General features: G+C 41.2%; 1 non-coding gene across 1 annotated transcript; it reads right to left on the reverse strand.

Annotated features, from left to right (window-relative positions):
• Positions 1 to 4011: 4011 nt before the first annotated feature.
• LOC127744593 (small nucleolar RNA R71) lies at positions 4012 to 4118 on the reverse strand. Its single transcript, XR_008005571.1, has one exon. It is a non-coding gene; the product is annotated as a small nucleolar RNA R71 (small nucleolar RNA).
• Between the last annotated feature and the right edge of the window lie 3154 nt (positions 4119 to 7272).

Genomic DNA, 7272 nt, shown 5'->3' on the forward strand with positions numbered 1-7272 from the left:
CTCGAATAAGGGAAGAGGCATTAAAACGACGAATGGCTTCCAGATACAATCAAAAGGTAATACAGCGAGCCTTTGCTGAGGACAACCTCATTCTAATCCAAAACGAGATTGGAACAACTCGACCTGGAGAAGGAAAGCTGACAGCAAACTGGAGAGGACCCTACCGAGTCATAAAAGTGCTGGGAAAGGGCTACTACAGGCTTTCCGAACTCGACGGGAGAGAGCTTCCTAGATCATGGCACGCCTGCAACCTAAGAAGGTACTATAGTTAGCGAAGATAAAGGACATTGGGACAAGGCGCACTCTTTTTCCTGAAAAGGTTTTTTAACGAGGCGCCAAGACCAAGACCTACAAATCACCCGACTTAGGAAATTAACCCCCGCATGTATATATTTGCATTTTCTTTTAATAAAATCTGTTCAGATTTTCTACAAACGCTCAAGCCGCATTATTCCGAAACATTCATCGCCCGATTATAAAGCTACATATCGACAGAAAGTGAAAACCAAATTCACTGCGCAATCACGATAAAGACCAAAAATGAAAAACAAATTCATTAAAAGGTCGACCAAACGAGGGTTAAAACCTGAACTCTACAAAATCGGCAAAGATGAAAACAGAATAATGCAAGAAGTTATAGAAAGTGATCCATAGAAAGGACCTGACGAGGTCCTAATAAAATGGATTGCTATAAAATAACTTGAAGACTGGCCGGAACAAAGAAGTCAGACCAGCCACAACAACCCAAGTTATAAGTAAAGCCCTGGAAAGAGGTCTGGCCAACCCTATAAAAGAGGATTACTATAACTTAGAAGAGCCTGACATGATAAAGTCGGACTCCTACGAAAAAGTTACAAAAGGTAATCCCTGAAAGAGACCCGATCAAGGTCCAAGAAAGAGGATTACCAAGTAACTCGACAGGGCCCGACATGACGAAGTTGGCCCAAGATATAAAGTTACAAAAGGTAATCCCTGATGCCAGGTCATCTAGGCCAGTTTCACTGACCTTTTCTTTACTGTTTTAGGGTAGTTTCATGCATTTTCTTAGTGAATAAGGCAAGTTTTGGATAAAAATACACTTACACATTGATTCAAGCAACTATTGTGAATTTTACATGATTTCATGAAGATTTTGCAAGAATTGAATGACAAATTGATGATGCATAATCTCATGACTTTGGCTAGAACTTTGATGCACTTTATTTGCTTGATTTCAGGACAAAGGAAGCAAGGAAGAACCACGTTAGTACTCACGTTAATCTAGTTAACGTGACCACTAACGTGGCATGAGGAAGAGCTTGCAACGTTAATGAGAAAAGTGATCACCAATAATGCCTGCGAAGCCATCATAAGCCCACATTAATTACCACGTTAACTAGGTTAACGTGGTAGTTAACGTGGAGATAAAAAAAAGCTCCAACGTTAGTGGTAAACGTGAACACTACTAACGCTCCAAACTTTGGCAATGAGCCACGTTAAAAGTCACGTTAACTTAGTTAACGTGAACTCTAACGTGGAAGAAAGGAACAATGCCAACGTTAGTGACACTCACCTTTGTCACTAACGTTGGATCAAACTAGCATTGCCCACGTTAGTGGTCACATTAAGACCACTAACGTGAAAGTTAACATGGAGCTAAGATTGATGAGCCAACGTTAGTGACACTCACCTTTGTCACTAACGTTGGAGATGGAATTCACTACCACGTTAGTGGCCACGTTAACTTAGTTAACGTGAGCTCTAACGTGGAGAGTAGGGGCACTTGGAGCGTTAGTGACAAAGGTAAGTGCCACTAACGCTCTCGAAGGTGAGGCATAACCACGTTAAGAGCCACATTAGTTACACTAACGTGAGCTCTAACGTAGGGACAAGGGGCACAAGGCAACGTTATTGGGAAAGGTGAGTCCCAATAATGCTTGTGAAGGTTTATAAGGCAACGTTAGTGGTCACGTTAGTGCCACTAACGTTGGAGTTAACATGGGCTATATGGGGTTGGAACATTAGTGAAAAAGGTGATTGTCACTAACGTTCTCGAACCCACAATGTCACTTAACGTTAACTTCACTAACGTCCATGCCTAATTCATACTTCTCTGCAAGCTGAGCCCACTAAAGATTATAACTGCTTCAACTCAAGATCTAAGGCCCACATCCAAGACTTGAAGAACTCACTAGAAGATCAAGAGAAGTAGTATATATAGGAGTAGTTTTGAACTATAGAGAGGCTTGGCACTTTGGAGAACTACCCTCTGTATATTTACTTTTCTGCACTTTTATCTAAGCATGTATTCTTTTCTGCCATTTTTCATTTCTAGAGCTATGAACAACTAAACCCCTTTCATTGGGTTAGGGAGCTCTGTTGTAATTTGATGGATCAATTATAGTTTTCATTCTTCTTCTTCTTTCTTCTCTTTTGATTTACTAGAAAGCTTTCGATCTTAATTTAATTGGTTAGTTATCTTGGAAAAGAAACTCTCCATAATTGGATCTCCTCTAAGCGTTGGAAAAGGGATGAGGAGATCATGCTAGAAATGCTTTCTCATGTTGGACCAAATTAGGCTCTAGGCGGATATAGTGACATGTAATCCTCACAACACTTTGATTTGGAAATACATGTGGTATAATCCATGACCATACTTTATCTCTTCCCATGAGCAATCAAATCAAGGAATTGGGCAATTGTTCAAGCTTAGAGAGATTGGGTTGCCAAGGAATTGGAATCCAATCACCTAAGATTGCCAAGGAGATCAATAGATGCTTTGATTGAGGAAGAGATGAAAATGAATTTGATCCGGAGAATACAACTTCTCCTGAGCCCAATGAATTTTCCATTTCTGATCTTACCCATTCTCTTTATTTTCTGTCATTTATTTCCATGCTCATTCCCCCAAATCCCCATTTAAGATTTTGCACTTTATTTTCTGCTATTTACTTTCCCGCCATTTAATTTTCTGCAATTCTCAAACTACATTCTGTTTAGCTCAACTAGTATACTCTTCCAACTAAAGTTGCTTAACCAATCAATCCTTGTGGGATTCGACCTCACTCTATTATGAGTTTTTACTTGACGATAATTTGGTATACTTGCCGAAAGAAAATTTGTTGAGAGACAAGTTTTCATGCATCATGTTTATGGCACCGTTGCCGGGGATTGATTTTGTATCAACAATGATTAAGTTGGAAGTTCACTAAATTGAGCATTTTTCCTTTGTTTGTTTACTCTATTTAGTCCTTTATCTTCAGTTTGTTTAGTTTCTTCCTCATTCCCTATACCCTCTCTGTTTTTCTTTTTTTCTTTGTTATTATCAGTAATTCTGTTCACTAACCCACTAACTGTTTGATAATTTACATCACTCACACTAACAATCACTCTAACAAGAATAACCTCTTCATTTCATTTTTTGTTGTGTGCTTTGTTAGTTGTATGACAGGGAGAAGAGGGGGAGCTTTAATTTCCTTCAATTCAGAACCTGAAAGGACCCTCCGGAGATTAAGGAGGGAAGTAAGAGGGAAAGGAGTTGTTGGTGCTGAGGAAGAGGAAGAGCATTTTGAAACCAACATGGAGGAGAACTTGGAAAACAATCATGAAGGAGAAGCTCACAACCATACTAGAGAAGGCCCTGCAAATCATGTTGGACAAGAGAGGAGAGTTCTAGGCTCTTACATTAATCCAAACCCAGGAAACTGTAGAAGTAGCATCCAAAAGCCTACCATACATGCCAACAACTTTGAACTAAAGCCCCAGCTCATCACCCTTGTTCAGAACAATTGCTCATTTGGAGGAAGTGCTCAAGAAAACCCCAATCAACATCTAACCACCTTCCTGAGAATTTGTGACACTGTGAAGTCTAATGGAGTCCACCCGGATGTCTATAGGCTGCTTTTGTTCCCTTTTTCACTCAAAGACAAGGCATCCAAGTGGCTTGAATCCTTCCCAAAGGAGAGCTTAACAAATTGGGAAGATGTGGAGAATAAATTTTTGGCAAGATTCTACCCTCCTCAAAGAATTAACAGGCTGAGAGGTGAGGTGCAAACCTTCAGGCAACAAGATGGTGAGACTATCTATGAGGCATGGGAGAGGTTCAAGGACTTAACAAGAAGATGCCCACTAGATATGTTCAAAGAATTGGTTTAACTTCACATTTTCTATGAAGGTCTTTCTTATGAGTCAAAGAAGGCTGTAGACCATTCATCAGGGGGCTCTCTAAACAAGAAGAAAACCATTGAAGAAGCCATAGATCTCATTGAAGCAGTAGCTGAGAATGACTACTTTTATGCCTCTGAAAGAAGCAATACTTGAGGAGTAATAGAGCTGAACCACATAGATGCATTGCTAGCTCAAAATAAGATGATCACCAAGCAGCTAGCAGATCTTACCAAGAAGGTGGAGGAAAACCAAGTTGCAGCAGTCATCACTTCATCACCAGCTCAAAAAGGAGTGAACATAGGAGAAAAAGGTGACTGGGAACAAGCCAACTATGTTGGAAACTCACCTAGACAAATCCATGATCTATATTCCAAAACTTACAACTCTGGATGGAGAAATCACCCCAACTTTGGGTGGGAAAATCAACAAGACCAAGGCCAAGATCAGAGACGCCACAACCTCCATTCCAACAACAATGCAACTCACCAACATACCGCACAGAGATCCTATCAACACCCACCTAACCACCCTTCTCAACCACCTAATCTCAATCCACCATCACTGACAGAGGATAGACTTTCAAAGATTGAGACTCTACTTGAAGATATATGTAGAAAAGTCCAAGACAATAAGGTGTTTAAGGAAGAAGTGCGAGCCAATATCAAAAACCAAGGAGAAAACATCAAGAGATTAGAGTTCCAAGTAGGGTATCTATCTCAACACATTCCCAAACCCACTGATGGATTTCCCAGTGACACGGAGAAGAATCCAAGAGGAGAAACAAAGAAAGTAAGGTGGGAAGAATGTAAGATGATCACCACAAGTGATAAGAGGAGTATGGAGGAAGTAGAACACCTCCAAGACAATCCAAAGGGAAACCATGAAGAAAGAAACCATGCACCCCAACCCACACTCAAGGAAGAGCTGAAGAAAAGGGAGATACTGAACCCATATGCACCCTTTCCCCAAAGACTTAAGGGTGGTGTAGCAGGGAGAATGTATTCAAGGTTTCTCGACATGTTTGCATCTCTTAATGTAAATATACCATTCATTAAGGCCCTCCAGCAAATGCCTTCCTACATCAAGTATATAAAGGAGCTACTAGCCAGAAAGAGTTCATTGAAGGATGGACAAACAATAAAGATGAACAGGGATTGCAGTGCTCTCATTCAAACAGAGCCACCCACAAAGAAGAAAGATCCAGGGAGTTTCCACATTCCCTGTGCTATAGGAGAAACAATGATTGATAAGGGACTCTATGACCTGGGAGCAAGTATCAACCTAATGCCTCTATCCCTCATGAAAAAGCTTCAAATCAATGAGCTAACACCCACAGATGTAATCATCAAATTGGCTGACAAAACTCAAAAAAAGGCAATAGGAGTGGTTGAGAATGTATTAGTGAAGGTTGGGAACTACTTCCTCCCCACATACTTTGTTGTCCTGGAAATGGATGAGAATCCTATTCACCCCATCATTCTGGGAAGGCCATTCTTAGTCACAGCCAGAGCACTCATAGATGTGGAGCGAGGAGAGCTAGTACTGAGAATACATGATGAGCAGCTCACCTTCAATGTGTTTAACCTCTCACAAGAAGCAGACCATGATAACAAAAAGTCAGAGGAAAAGCAAACAAAAGAGCTGAAGGAAGAGCTAAACAAGGGAGCACAAGCACCACACTTCATGACTCCTATGGTTAACAACCAATGTAATCAAAAGGAGCAACAGCCAAGTGTAATCTAAAAGGAACCAGGCAACAAAACCATTCTCAAAAAGGAAACTATTCCGAGGGTTACCTGAAATTGGAGGTCAATCTCGGATGAGATCTTCTGTACTGGTCGGTACCGATGTGTCCGGCTGGTAGGAGATGGCCGGAGTGGTTGCGTTCGACTTGTTGGCCTGACTGCACTTCTGATCCTCGGCCACCGGAGGGTGAGGGGTACCTGCAAGAGACTCCGATGCCTAAGTTAGCACGGGTATTAAGCAGGTTTTATGTAGAATCAGAGTATGAGTTATACCTGGGTGCTCTAGTGTATTTATAGTAGTGTGAGCTGACCTTTCTGATAAGATAAGTTGGTTATCATATCTTATCTTATCTTTATCTTGAGGGGAGTCAGCTTATCTTTAAGGGAACCGCCTCTATCTCTGTAGGCTTGGACTGCCTTTGGATTTGGGTCGTGTTCCTCTATTTGGGCCCTTTACTGGGCTTTCCTGTCGATTTATCTGAGCTCTTTGAGAAGAGGTCGGCTAGTCGGACCTGAAGAGGTCGGTCGCTTTGTCGCCGATCATCCCGGGTCGGATAGCTCGACCCAGGGTATGAACAGTGCCCCTGCTTGAGCTCGGTCTTCTTTTTTGAGGTCGAGTTCTTGACTTCGGTCTTTTCTCTAGCGAAGCCGAACTCAAGCATTTTGTCGATTCCTCTTGTAGCAACCTTTGAATGTAGAACGTTTTCCTCTAAAAGCGCGCGCTTTTATATTGGCGCTTTGGAAACGTGCGAGGGTTTAATGCCTTCATTAATTTTAACATTAATTGCCCCGTTTCCTTTAGGCTCTTTTATTTTGATTTTGGAAACCCAGAAACGGTTTCTCTTATTCGCGCATTTCATAACTTCTTCGCATTTTTCTCGCTCTCCACTTTTCTTTGTGTTTGTTCTGTTTTGCCTCGTTCTTTCTCTGCGATGTTTTGCTTTGGTACTCCGTTGGTGCTTTAGAGAGACGATTTCCTGCCCCGGCTTTTCTTTCTTCATAACTTTCCTTCTCTCTCCAGGTTTGGTTTCTTCTTTCTGTTTCTTTACTTTTTTCGCTGTTTGGCCTTTGGTTTTTGATAAAGTTTTGGTTTTTGCTTGAATGCCTGTTCGAAAAAGCTTGAATCTTTTTGCATTGTCATGCCCACTTATTACCGTGTGTTCTGGAGTTTCTTTTGTCTTTGCATGAACTTTTTTCGCCCTTCCTTTTGATGTTGTTAGGGCTTTCGCATGATATCGCCTGATTTTGAGAAAGGTTGCGTTTTTTATGTTTTTTTTGACTTGATGAACGAAATGCTTGCTTTAGGTCTTTTTCTTTTTGAGAGACACTGGGGTGTAGGTTTTTCTAGAACCTTTGCTTTGTTATTGCCTCCAAAAGGATG

This window comes from Arachis duranensis, unplaced genomic scaffold (assembly GCF_000817695.3).
Source record: "Arachis duranensis cultivar V14167 unplaced genomic scaffold, aradu.V14167.gnm2.J7QH unplaced_Scaffold_608113, whole genome shotgun sequence".
In the NCBI taxonomy this organism is placed as follows: Eukaryota; Viridiplantae; Streptophyta; class Magnoliopsida; order Fabales; family Fabaceae; genus Arachis; species Arachis duranensis.